This window comes from Bos mutus, chromosome 5 (assembly GCF_027580195.1).
Source record: "Bos mutus isolate GX-2022 chromosome 5, NWIPB_WYAK_1.1, whole genome shotgun sequence".
In the NCBI taxonomy this organism is placed as follows: domain Eukaryota; kingdom Metazoa; phylum Chordata; class Mammalia; order Artiodactyla; family Bovidae; genus Bos; species Bos mutus.
Genome location: NC_091621.1, coordinates 28664411 through 28678619, shown reverse-complemented (window position 1 = coordinate 28678619; position 14209 = coordinate 28664411). Strand labels below are relative to the sequence as shown.

General features: G+C 41.2%; 1 protein-coding gene across 4 annotated transcripts in view; it reads right to left on the bottom strand.

The window, feature by feature from the left end:
• Positions 1–13946, bottom strand: part of RAB3IP (RAB3A interacting protein) — a 56782-nt gene extending 42836 nt beyond the window's left edge. The window contains exon 1 of one of the 4 annotated variants that reach the window (XM_070370594.1): positions 13759–13946. The gene's annotated coding sequence lies outside the window, so the exon portion shown is untranslated. Of the gene's footprint in view, positions 1–816; positions 897–13758 lie in introns of those variants that run through there. The other 3 variants (XM_070370593.1, XM_070370591.1, XM_070370592.1) reach the window with 3 other exon arrangements.
• Between the last annotated feature and the right edge of the window lie 263 nt (positions 13947–14209).

Here is a 14209-nt window from a genome sequence, read left to right as displayed (position 1 = left end):
TCCCAAATATAAATGGGCAAAATAAAAAAGAAAAGATATATTCATAAGGCCAACAGCACTAGCAAAAGACTGACTGACTGAACCAACAGAGGCACATCCTCATCAGGAAGCACTATATAGCTATAAAAATAAATGAGCAATACCCACATACTGCTATGAGGGAAACCTGAGAATACACTGACATTGAAAAACAAGCAGTATATAATAAGCTACCTTTTATATAAGAAAGGGGAACGTACAAATTTATATGTATATAATTATATATATTTCTATGTACTTATATTTTAGAAATAGAAGGATATACCAAAAATTAATTTTAAAAAAAGTTATCTTTAGGAAAAGGGCAAGAACAGGAAGAGGAGACAGGCGTAAAACCTAGACTTTTCCAAATGTACCCTACTTTATAGATATGAATTTGAACTTGGAACCATGTACATAAGGCAAAATTAGATTTTTTTTTTAAATCTTTAAAAATAGAAGATGAATCTAGCTCCATTTGGTACTTTACAACATTGAGAAGAACTATTTCAAATGACTTTAAAACACAGTAATAAAACTGTATATCCCCAGTGGCATATATTCTAAGAACAAAAGGAAATTTAAAAAATAATACACTATTTTCAGTAATCGTATTACTAATGTTGATACTGCTATTCTCAAACTATTGTATAAGATTAAACAATATCATTCAGAACTAAAATTTTCAGCATATGAGAAAAGAGACACAAATACAAAATCAAGGAATTTAAAACTCTGAAGTCCTAAATTTGAATCAGAAATACCAGGAAAATCTCTTCTATTTATAAAAATGCCTACCTTTATCCACTGAAAAGGTATAAGAGCAGTAACCAACTCAGGAGCAATGCGCACCTCTTATGCCCAAAGCAGTATCATATCCTACCGAAAAAAAGAACAGTGGCAACTCTGAGGAATGGCTGATCCCAGGCCCGGGGCAGTAATATACAAAAGGATCTTGGAACATCTTGTTTTACCAGGAAGCAAGAAAGCTATCAAAGACTACTGGAGAGGTATCAAAAGGACTCCCACTAACAAAAGATGGGACAACCTGAACACCAAAAAGGACAATCTCTGTTAAGAACAAACAAACAAAAAAACCCAGTTTTAAGCTCAAGGTTTCATGATTTTACTAAAAATAAAGCAAACAAAAATAAATCTCACTGACTCCTTTTGATCAGTACCATGTAACCAAAACACTATTTTGAAAACTGGTAAAATAAAGAATCCAGTATTTATCCTGACTTTCCAATATATCAGAGAACTAAGAGTTTATGAGGAAAAGTCCTTCTTTTCAAAAAGTCCCGCTTAATAACTTTGTATTCTTAATGAAACAATGAGTCTAGACAACGATTATCAACAACTATTAAAGCCCTAAGGTAAAATCTGGGGGACTTTATAATTAATGGATCAAAATGACAGTACTTGAACTCACTGATGACTTAATATCACAAAACGGGAGAAAATCATAAGTTATGAGAATTATGTGGTAAAAAAGAGAACACTACCACCATTCATGAAGTATTCTTGACCCCCTCCCCTAATAAAAAGAAAATGACCTCAATTCAATTAACTCTCTAGGTGATTATCAGTTTGTAGGAAATATAGAGCACAGTGTGTGCGGGCTCAGTCATGTCCGACTCTCTGCAATGCCAGGGACTGCAGTCCACCAGGCTCTTCTGTCCATGGAATTTTCCAGACAAGAGTACTGGAGTGGGCTGCCATTTCCTACGCCAGGGATCTTCCCAAGACAGGGATCAAACCTGAGTCTCCCGTGTCTCCTGCATTGGCACACCTTTACCACTGCGCCACCTGGGAAGCCCAACAGAGGGTAAAAGAACATATTAAAAATAGCACCATAAGGACAAAAACAGCAAAACCCAGACTTTGGGAAACTCTACTGGATAAATCACCTGGTTTTTTCAATAAATAAAAATGGGGGGGGAGGAATTTATAAAGAGACTTAAGACATAAAGAGATATAATATGGGGACCTTGTTTGAATTATCTGAATTAACCAACTATAAAAACATTATGAAAAAAAAATCAATGGAACCTGAACACTGGATATTACTGATATTATTATGAATTATTGTCAGTTTTTAGAGATAATAATGGTATGATGGTTATGTGAAAAAAACTTATCCTTTAGGGATACTACAGAAAAACAGAAGAAATAAAATTCCTTAGATTTGCTTCAAAATAATCCAGGGGAGAAGGATGGTATGGGGAGCTAAGTCATCCAACTACCAGTACCAATTTCACAGGATTTCAGAGCTGTTTCTCCCTTCAGTTCAGTTCAGTTGCTCAGTCATGTCCAACTTTTTGCGACCCCATGGGCTGCAGCACCCCAGGCTTCCCTGTCCTTCACCAACTCCCAGAGGGTGCTCAAACTCATGTTCATCAAGTCGGTGATGCCATCTATTTACTGAGCATTGACTAAATAGCAGGTATAGTGCCAGTACATGCATAGCTGAGGAAGCTGCAGCTCAGGGCAACCAGGATTAAAATCTCTGGCTTTTGGGACTTGAGAGTCCTAGCTCTTAACCACACCACACTTATCACCACTAGAATTGCTTTCCTTTTCCACTGTTAGACGGTTCATGTAAAAATGTTTCTCCTTAAGTTGAATTAAAATCCATTAGGTGGCTCAGACGGTAAAGTGTCTGCCTGCAATGCCGGAGACCCGGGTTCAGTCCCTGGGTTGGGATGATCCCCTGGAGAAGGAAATGCAGCCCACTCCAGTATTCTTGCCTGGAAAATTCCATGGACAGAGGAGCCTGGTAGGCTACAGTCCATGGGGTCGCAAAGAGTCGTACACAACTGAGCCAGTTCACTTCACATCCCTGCAACACCCACTCTATTTTTCCTATAAACTATGAGTTTTCACAGAGAGTCTACTATGTACCAGGCTCTGGGGAAAGAAGATGGTAAATCATCTCTGCTCCCAAACAGTATCAATATAGTAGGAGACAATGACAATTAGAGGCAATGACACAGTGTGATAAACGCCAAAGAATAAGCAAAGGCTACTAAGAGACCACACAAGAAAGCCAAATAAATCAGAAGGAAAAGACTCCCAGAAAAAAGTAAACCCAAAGAAATAGGAAATAATGAGAAAGATAAAGAGCCCTTGGAAGGACTTTTCAGGCACGTCTAAGGTGTAAAAGTAAAGCATTTGTGGAAAATGTTCCATAAACTGGAGCACAGACTAGGAACATAAGATCCAAACCTCAAAGAGAGGCAGGTTTGAAACCTGGTAGTTCAGTCAGTAAAGAACCTGTCTCCTGTGCAGGAAACCCAGGTCCAATCCCTAGATCAGGAAGATCCCCTGGAGAAAGAAATGCCAAACCACTACAGTATCCTTGCCTATAAAATCCCATAGACAGAGGAGCCTGATGGGCTACAGTTCATGGGTTCCCAAAGAGTCGGGCACGACTGAGCGACTAACACTTTTCCTTTTCTATCAAATTACTGGGCCAATGTGTGCCTATCTTCTCTCATCTGGAAACCTAGCTTGGTTTGCTTCCTCACAGGTTGAGAATTAAGAGAGAAATGCAAGTAGCATTTAGTAAAGTACCTCAGAGCACTGCCTTTATGTACAATGTTTTCATTCTGGGGGATACATTAAAACACTGTTTAAATTCCAGCCACTCCTGAAAAGGAAATTATTTGAAGATTAAATGTAGTCCCTTTTTCAAGCATGTGAAATTTCCATAAAATGTGTAACTTAGCTGGTAATGAGCTGCCAATCACAATGATCTAAAAATCTTTTGCTCTTTCAAATGGAAGCATTAAGATTTGTTTTGCATTCAAAGTTCTCATACGAATAAAATAAACTGCTATTTTTAAGCAGTAGTACTCTCTGTATTGTGTGTGTGTGTTCAGTTGCTCAGTCGAGTCTGACTCTGCAACCCCGAGTGACGGTAGCCCACCAGGCTCCATTTCTTTCTCCAGGGGATCTTCTCAACCCAGGGATCAAACCCATGACTCCCCACATTGGCGGGTGGATTCTTGACCACCAGTGCCACCTAGGAAGCCCTACTCTCAGCATTACTGCTAAGTCGCTTCAGTCATGTCCGACTCTGTGTGACCCCATAGACGGCAGCCCACCAGGCTCCCCCATCCCTGGGATTCTCCAGGCAAGAACACTGGAGTGGGTTGCCATTTCCTTCTCCAATGCATGAAAGTGAGTAGTAAGTTAACTCAATAACTCGATTTCAAGTGCAGTTATCCCAATTCATAAACTAAACTTGTCAGAGATCACTACAAATGAGTAAAAAGGATGATAGCATTCAATTTTTACGGGTGAATTACTAACAGCTTGAGTGGCCTTATTATCACTCAGTTTTAAGTAATAAAGCTGATCTTCAATTTAAAAAGTTGATCAAAACAATTTGCTTCTGATTCATAGTATTTATTATATCTTATCTTCTTTCCAGAAGTCAGCATTATCACAGCAGAAACAGCAGCCAAAACTTACTGAAAGTTAACTATGTGTCAGTTAACTAAGAATTTCCCATGTATCAACTCAATGAATGCCTAGAAAAATCTTAATGGTTTATAGTTATTAAATGTATTTTATACCTATATTATTTTAGTATAAGTATAATTGATAATTTTATCAATTATTTTTATTCCAGTTGAATGGAAGGATGATTGTCAGCTTCGACTCCTCAGGGCAAATCCTGGTACTAAGTTCTAAGAATATAGATATGAAAATGGGCTAAAAAGAAGATGCATAGCCTATTATGGGCCACTAAATGATAATCCTAAAGAGAGAGGAGGAGGAAGACAATGTTTCAAGGAGAAGTAAAAATATAAGTTAGATTTTTAAATGCTGAATAAGAGTCTGTAGATGAGCTAAGCAAGGAAATAATATAGCATAGTCAAGGAATAAGGGTTTGGCACTAATGAAACCAAAAAAAAAAAGAACAGAATATCAAGCTGGAGAAGCAGATATGAGACAGATAATTAAAAGCTTCACTTAACATGGAAAATGTTACTTGGAGTTTCATCCTGAAGAGGTGCTCAGATCTACATTTTAGAAAGTACAGATGAACTGTGATGTCATTAGAAAAATGACTTCCAAGGACTTTAACTAGAGACAAGAGACTAAAGGCAATTAGTTAAGAGGCTAGTACAACAGACTAGGCAAGAGAGTATGAAGGTCACACATTGCAAATGAGGGGATGAAGGCATATATATTTAATATCTATATATGAAAACATTCAGAATAGCTTCAATTATATTTCTACGTATACACACATATGCATTACGTTATTACATTGTTTATTGTGACATATACATATATACATTATTCTAGTTATTGCTCTTGGCATCCCTTTGAAATGGTTCTTACCTCTATTTTATGGATTCAGAAACTGAGGATCAGAGAGGTTAATTAATTTTGTTAAGGTGAAACAGTCAGTAACAGAGGGAGGATTCAAAGCCTGGTGTGTCTGACTTCAGCACCTGTGTCTGACTCCACTACATCTTAAAAGGTTAGGGGTAAGACTCAAGACAAAGGTTAGATGAAGACAGAGGATCTCTAAGGCAGTCTTACCCAGCCAATTTTAAGAAGAGAACAATGCAAACAGAAGAATCCTATTTAATCTATGAATGACTGTTTTACTTTCAGAAAGAAAAAACTAAAGTTTCTCTAATGCACTGCTATTGAAATGAGCATTTGCTGTTACTCTGCCATCCTTTCTATTTTCCCCTACATTCTCTTTGCTCTCATCATTTCCTTATTTTGCTGCTATGCTTGGATTTAAAATAAGTACTTATTCAGCCCCTTATAGTTTGTTGTGGGAGGGTAGGGATAGCATATAAATAAAATCAACAGAAACCTGATTTTAATATAATGGCCTTATGATATAATCAAAAAGTGTGGATGTTTGTAATTAGTAATCCTTACCTAAAAAAAATTTTAATGTTAATTTTTTTAAGTGTGAAACAGTATTATAGCTAACTGCCTTTACCTTTTAGAAACTGTGTGGATCACAATAAACTGTGGAAAATTCTGAAAAGAGATCGGAATACCAGACCACCTGACCTGCCTCTTGAGAAATTTGTATGCAGGTCAGGAGGCAACAGTTAGAACTGGACATGGAACAACAGACTGGTTCCAAACAGGAAAAGGAGTTCGTCAAGGCTGTATATTGTCACCCTGTTTATTTAACTTATACGCAGAGTACATTATGAGAAACGCTGGGCTGGAAGAAGCACAAGCTGGAATCAAGATTGCCGGGAGAAATATCAATAACCTCAGATATGCAGATGACACCACCCTTATGGCAGAAACTGAAGAGGAACTAAAAAGCCTCCTGATAAAGGTGAAAGTGGAGAGTGAAAAAGTTGGCTTAAAGCTCAATATTCAGAAAACGAAGATCATGGCAGCCGGTCCCATCACTTCATGGGAAATAGATGGGGAAACAGTGGCAGACTTTATTTTTCTGGGCTCCAAAATCACTGCAGATGGTGACTGCAGCCATGAAGTTAAAAGACGCTTACTCCTTGGAAGGAAAGTTATGACCAACCTAGATAACATATTGAAAAGCAGAGATATTACTTTGCCAACAAAGGTTCGTCTAGTCAAGGCTATGGTTTTTCCTGTGGTCATGTACGGATGTGAGAGTTGGACTGTGAAGAAGGCTGAGCGCCGAAGAACTGATGCTTTTGAACTGCAGTGTTGGAGAAGACTCTTGAGAGTCCCTTGGACTGCAAGGAGATCCAACCAGTCCATTCTAAAGGAGATCAGCCCTGGGATTTCTTTGGAAGGAATGATGCTGAAGCTGAAACTCCAGTACTTTGGCCACCTCATGCGAAGAGTTGACTCATTGGAAAAGACTCTGATGCTGGGAGGAATTGGGGGCAAGAGGAGAAGGGGACGACAGAGGATGAGATGGCTGGATGGCATCACTGACTCGATGGACGTGAGTCTGAGTGAACTCCGGGAGTTGGTGATGGACAGGGAGGCCTGGCGTGCTGCGATTCATGGGGTCGCAGAGTCGGACACGACTGAGCGACTGATCCGATCTGATCTGAATGATATATTTACAGATAAAATTATACAATGCCTGGAATTTGCTCAAAATAATACAGGAGAGGGACTAGTACAGGGAGTAGATGGGGCAGGCTTGACAGTAGTTGATGGGCTAGATGATGGGAAATTTGAAGTTCGTCCTATATTTGCATCTATGTATTTTGTTTTAAATTCTCTTCTTCTTTTTTTTTTTTTTTGAGATTGTATAAAGAAATTTATTTGAGAGTTTTTGAAGTTGAACTTTTTTGTTATGTTGTTTTTGTTTTTCAGAAAATAGAAAAAATCAAATGGTAATAAAATTGAGTGCTTTAGAGAACAGTAATTATTGCTAAATTATCCATAATTAGAAAATTTTAAGATTTATTCAAATACTATATAAAGGAAGAAAAAACAAAGAGGTGTATAAAAAATAATTTTCTCATTAACTTTCCCTAAAATTATAAAGCTGATTTTCCAAACTAATATTTGGTCGTAACAAAAAACAATTCACATTTACATTTTAGGAAGCAGTCTATGTTTATAAGTGTGAAATTAATTACTAACTCAAAGGAAAAATTAGTCAGATGGTCAGTCAAGCTACACAATCTTCCCACTCATTAAAATAGACCACAAATTAATTTCCATTTACTAATACCACAGGATTAAATGTACAATCTGACATATTGCAAAATGTTCATTACTGCAGATTCTTAAAGGTTTTCAGAAATTCTCAGAACTTGCTGCTGCTACTGCTAAGTTGCTTCAGTCGTGTCCAACTCTGTGCAACCCCATAGACGGCAGCCCACCAGGTTCCACCATCCCTGGAATTCTCCAAGCAAGAATACTGGAGAGGGTTGCTATTTCCTTCTCCAATGCATGAAAGTGAAAAGGGAAAGTGAAGTCGCTCAGTCCTGTCCGGTTCTTAGCGACCCCATGGACTGTAGCCTACGAGGCTCCTCCGTCCATGGAATTTTCCAGGCAAGAATACTGGAGTGGGTTGCCATTTCTTCGCCAGGGAATCTTCCTGAGCCAAGGATCAAACCCGTGTCTCCTGCATTGGCAGGCACTGTATTACAAATTCTTGGAACAAAAATATAAAAAAACAATTGTTTTCCAAGTTTTCTTCTCTTAAAAGTGGAAGCCTCTTTATTTTATATATGTAAGAATACAGGTCAATTAAATATTCAATAGGCACTGAAGTATATGTTGATTGGATAAATAAGCAATAAGATTATTTAGGGAAGTAATAAATAGCAGAGCAGTGAAGAGCAGAGACAGTGATTCCAGGCCACCTTTAAAAATTGGAGATAAAACAATAAGTACCATAGCAAGACTGGAGAAACTGTTTTTAAAGTTTGGGGAAAACTGAGCATTTGATCAAACAAGCTTCAGAAAACATTTCTAATTCAGATTCTGTTATTAACTGGCTGTGTGAACTAGGGTATGTCACTTAATTTCTCTGAGCTTTAGTTTCAACATCTATAATGGTGGTGGTATTATCGCCCCTGCCTATATTTGAGAAAATCAAGGGGCTTATCTGTCAATGTAAAAATGTCCTGAAGACGGTAAAGCACAACACAGATGAATGATATCTATAAAGACTTAAAAAAGAATAAACGAGGGGGTAAATAATAAGAGCCTACAAAGAGGTTTGCCTTACAAACCAGAAGGGAACCTTAGTTATCCTTGATAAAGAAGAAGGAAGGGAAAAACAAGTCTTTCTGAGGTACAGAGTTCAAATTAACTCTCTTCCCAACAAGAAATTAATTAATCCACATTTATGTACTGTTCTTCAAATCTACTTTAGTTGTTCTGTTATACTTCATCTTGATCTGTCAATCAGATGCCCACAAACAAATACTCAAAACTATTATCTGGACACATCAAATGACAATTCACTTACTTAAATGGCTCTAAGGGGCTTCCCAGGTGGCTCAGTGGTAAAGAATCTGCCTGCCAATGCAGGAGACATGGGTTCAATCCCTGGGTTGGGAAGATCCCTTGGAGGAGGAAATGGCAATCCACTCCAGTACTCTTGCCTGGAAAATCCCACAGACAGAGGAGCCTGGAAGGCTACATTCCATGGGGGTCGAAAGAGTTGGACACGACTGAGCACACACACATGCAGGCTATCATCAGTATGCTTCTGTATGCGTCAAAGCTACTCTCACATTCTTGCATGGCGTTTCCTTCCACTAGATTGTCAAATCATAAACTTTATTATGTAGAGTTTACCCAAATTCCATTATGCTTATACTTACAACAGTTGTCAATTATAAGCAACAAACTTCTCACACTTGAACTATTTCAATAATTTCCATTCTTCTTCCTCTAAGTAATCTTCGCTTATGGTTAAAGCTATTTAATTTTGTGTTGCTGATATCCTAAGATAAATCAAGATTACTTTTTCACTTTTTTCTATATACAACTGAAGCTTATGAAACTACCTCATTTAGCTCTAAGTTGAAAGGGAAAGCAGAAGGGAAACACAGAGATGGCAAATTAATGCTACCTCTTGTAAGTAACCTCTCCTTCCCTTAGGCCCTTCAATCCCTACTCTGAACACTCACTTCCATTTCTACTGCTAGAACAGTTTCAACTCATTTTAACATCCTTTTCGCTAACCATCCATCACCAAACAGCACAGTACCTGCTAGGTTCCAGGCCCAATACTAAAGCTATATGTTGGGGTAAGATGCATTAAAGGCCTGCCCTCAAAGCATGTGTTCACTAGAAGAGACCTTACTGTCAACAAACATTTACAAATACGATGTAAATATTTAAATGATACCAAAATAGAGGCATGTGCTCTGTGCTCTGGAAATATAAAAAAAAAAAAATACATAAGGACTATGTGGCAAAGGTAAGGACAGTAGGACAGAAAAAGAGTAACTATTAATAGCTAAGTGAAGTGAAAGCTAAGTGAAGGGATTCCCTGGTGGCTCAGAGGGTAAAGCATCTGCCTGCAATGCGGGAGACCTGGGTTCGATCCTTGGGTCAGGAAGATCCCCTGGAGAAGGAACTGGCAACCCACTCCAGTATTCTTGCCTGGAGAATGCCATGGACAGTGCCGACCACGGGGTCGCAAAGAGTTGGAGAGTCGGACACAACTGAGCAACTTCACTTTCATTTTCAAGTGAAGTGAAAGTCACTCAGTCATGTCCAATTCTTTGCGACCCCATGGACCATACAGTCCATGGAATTCTCCAGGCCAGAATCCTGGAATGGGCAGCCTTTCCCTTCGCCAGGGCATCTTCCCAACCCAGGGATCAAACCAAAGTCTGCTGCATTGCAGGCAGATTCTTTACCAACTGAGCTATCAGGGAGAGCTAGAAAGGAGTCTTTAAATTTCTTCAGACATTTTCTTTTTAGGATATCAGATGTATTTAAGTAATTTAGTAACCAATTTACCACCCTTCATTGAACTACATCTTGACTTGCACTCTACAGGGCAAAGGTTTGGTGTGAAAGGGTGTACTCCCTCAGATTACCCTCAAAGCTTTCCCTCAACACACAAATATCACTACCAACTACTCCTTCTTTCTTCCCTACTCTCCAACTACTTAAGCACTTTGTCTTACCTGACACTCATTAAAATTACAACACCATATGTATGTGAAGGTACCTTCTAAATTTTGATAAACTTACAAAAAGATATGGCAATGATTACACGGTCTACCTTCCAGACTTCTTACAGTCTTTCCTTTAATCCCCACTGTGACTTGCGAAGTAGACACTCAATGAAATGTCTAATTTAAAAATCTCTGGTGATACACTAAGAATTACTTACACCAATATTAAGTATCTCATAAAAGCTAAATTAAAACCAATTCTTCAGCATTATAATGTACACAGGAAGAAGTAGAGTGGTTAAGAGCATGGACATCAAAGAAAAACTGCCCAACTCCTAATCTAGTCCCCTCATTAATTAGCTTTTGTGACCTTGAGCAAGCTCCATAACCTCTCAGTGCCTCAATCTTCTCAACTATTAAATGGATAAAGTATTACCTAACTCCTAGGTCAATGTGAGAGTAAATGAGTTGGCATAATGCTCAGACCGGAACCTGATTACCCCCTAAGGGCTAGACTCTGTAGTAGTAGCAGCAGTGCTCGCATCACATCATCAGAAAACCTGTTTATTTTTTAACCAGTCTTCTTAGTCACAAAGCTCTTTTTACAGAAGGTGCAGTTCAGGAGTGGAAAGAGCAAGGCTGGTAGGATTTCCATTTGGGCAGTCACACTCAGTGTTTAATCCTGGCTCTGCCATTAGTCAGCTATAGGACTACAGACAACTAAGTAACTAGAGGCAAGTTATTCACCTCTCTGACCCTCGATTTCATGATCTATAAAATGCAATACCACCACCTATACGCCAGGAATGTCCCAAGGACTAGAGAGTCAAGGTACTTGAAGTAACAAGCACAGTGCATGTCACACTGTTGAGCTCTGTTCCCCTCCTCCACGCCCTACACAGAGCATCTCACCTAATTCTCATCCCACCATTATGAAGCTCATATTAGACTGAGCCATATTGAAAACAGCTGAATACTGGCAAACCCCAAACTGTTCAATCTAACACTACCCCCATTTACAAACGGAGAAAATAAGCTCAGAGGTTAAATGATTTCCTCAAGGGCATACACATGATTTAACCAACCGAGCTAAAACTTAAAAAAGATAATTTTTTATAAAAATTGGTTCAATGAGTCCTGCTCAGAAAGGGAGGGGGGAGGGTATACTAATTACAATAATACGTGTAAAACTACTGTAACCTGCACGTTCTTGTTTTGCCATATTAAAAACCAAGATGATGAGCAGATTTCTAAGAATCTTTCCATCTTAAAAACTATTTGCAGTGGACTTCTCTGGTGGTCCAGTGGTTACAATTCCACACTTCCACAGCAGGGGGCACGGGTTCATCCCAGGTCAGGGAAGTTCAACAGGCTGCACTGAAGACAGTCAACACACACACACACAGACACACACACACACAGACACATACCCACACACAGTGTGTCCATGTGTGCTGTAGAAGTTGAGGGTTCAGTGAAAATTAGAGGAAAATAATATTTAAAAAAGCATTAACTACACCAATTCAAAACCTACAACTGGATCTAATTATCAGAAAATTCACAAAGCAGCTGAACATCAAATATTCATCCTGGTGAAAAGTTAGCAGTATTCAATACCACCGATGAGTTCTTTGCCAAATATACCAGAAGAGTTGCAGTCTATGTATGCCCTTTGGTTCTCGAAATAGTGGATATAGAAAAACAAAAACAAAAACAAAAAGACAGAAAAGCTCCCCCCGCAATAGTAAGAAATATACTATTGTAGTAACATTATATAACCGCTAAGTTTATTTCTACATATTCCACAAGGATAGGATTCTATCATACAAACCATACTTGGGGTATGTATCTGTCTAAACATGAAAAGTCCTATCAAAACGCACCACACTAGTAAATAAAACAGCAAGCGGCAACACAAGGCCGCATCAAAGTGGTGAAATCTTTTAACAGTATCAAATATTTACTCTGACTGGTTACAAATCTATTCTTAATGTTTTCTCCACTCTGCCTCCTTTCTCCTTCATATGTCATTCACCATTTTTTCCCCTTAAAATGGCATGAACAACAAAATAAGGATAATGAACAGAAACCGGGTCTTGCAACAGATTTACAATACAACAGTTTTGTTCTAATCCTCTTACTGGCCTCTGCTGCAATTATGTAATCATTTCACGGCAAAAGCTTACAAGGAAGTCTCTTCCCCGACCCTGAAATGAAGCTGGAGGGGTAAACAGAAGTGGGAAACAGGTAGCCTCGGAATTTGCTACATTTCCGCGAAACTAAACTGCATCTTTGGAATCATCATTACCTGAGCGCTCTTAATTTTCAAGACTTTACCCATTAGCCATTACAGACTTTTTTTTTTCTTTTTTAAATCCCATAACTGGCAACTCTTCACGTGCTGCAGATTTCATCTAACACCATCACTTCCCGAGTCCATTAAACTCTCTTTTCCCTGGGCGATCAGAACGAGCTATCCACGCTGGAAGGGTAGTGTAATTACAATTATGTCTGAACAGCTCGCCTCAACTCCCCGAAACAAAAGTCAGGCTGAACTGAGCTATCTCCTAAGGCGCCGGTTCTTGCCCACCAGGTTTCGCCGAAACCTCCCAAGGGTGACCTCTACGCCTTGGCGCCGCGCCCGGCTCGCCGTCTCCTAAGACCCTCGGTCCATGCCTACTGCCTCGCCGGGTCCAGCTCCCGCGCGGCGCCGGCCTCCAGACTTGTTGGCGAAGTCTCTTTACAACCCGCTCCGCAAGCCGGGCCCTCAGCTCCGGCCGCGCGCGCCCCACCGACAGGTAACCTGGGTCTGGCTCCACGCCTCGGGCGCTCAGGACAGCGCAGTTAATGAGTAACGCGCCCGAGGGACGGGGGAGGAGCCGCCGCCGCCCGACGCCCACCAGCGGCCCCAAGGGGCGCCTACATGCCCCCAAGGCGCCAAGCCTCCGCCACCGCCCGCGTCCGCGAGCCCAGAGGAGCGCGCTCGCCGGAGCCAGGACAGCCGGACCGGGTCCCGGCGCGCCGCGCCCTCACCTGCACCTGCCGCGGCCGCCCCTCCAGGCCAGCTCGCGGGAGGCGGGCGCGCGGCCACTGAGGGGGGCGGTGTTCCTCGTCCTGGGCCTCTCCCTCCCGCCGCCGCGCTCACCTGACTAACCTACCACCGCCGCGGCCCGCGCTCAGGGGCGCTCGCAGAGCCGCACACAGCGCACGCCGAAGCACTCTGAGGCGGAGGAGGACGGCTGGCCGACGCCGCTACACTCTAACGCGGTGAATGCACGGCTGGAGGAGCCGCCGAGGGAGCGCGGGACTGCGCCTGCGCCGGGAGCCGGGCCCGGAGCCTGGAGCCGTACGGCCCCGCGGAGGGAAGGCGGGGTTAGGGGCGGGGAGGGGGCGGGGAGGGGGCGGGGCGGGGAGGGGGCGGGGCGGGCGTGGGGCCTGAGGGGCCGACGCGCTCCCGCGCCCCCTGGCGCCAGGCGGGGCTTTCGCAGGTGTTGGGCGCGGGCCCCAGGTGTCTTCGCGGGTGGTTTCCTTGGGAACCAGGGCGAACTGGCGCTGAGCCTTGTTGCCCTGGGCTTAACAGATGGTCTCCGGTTCAC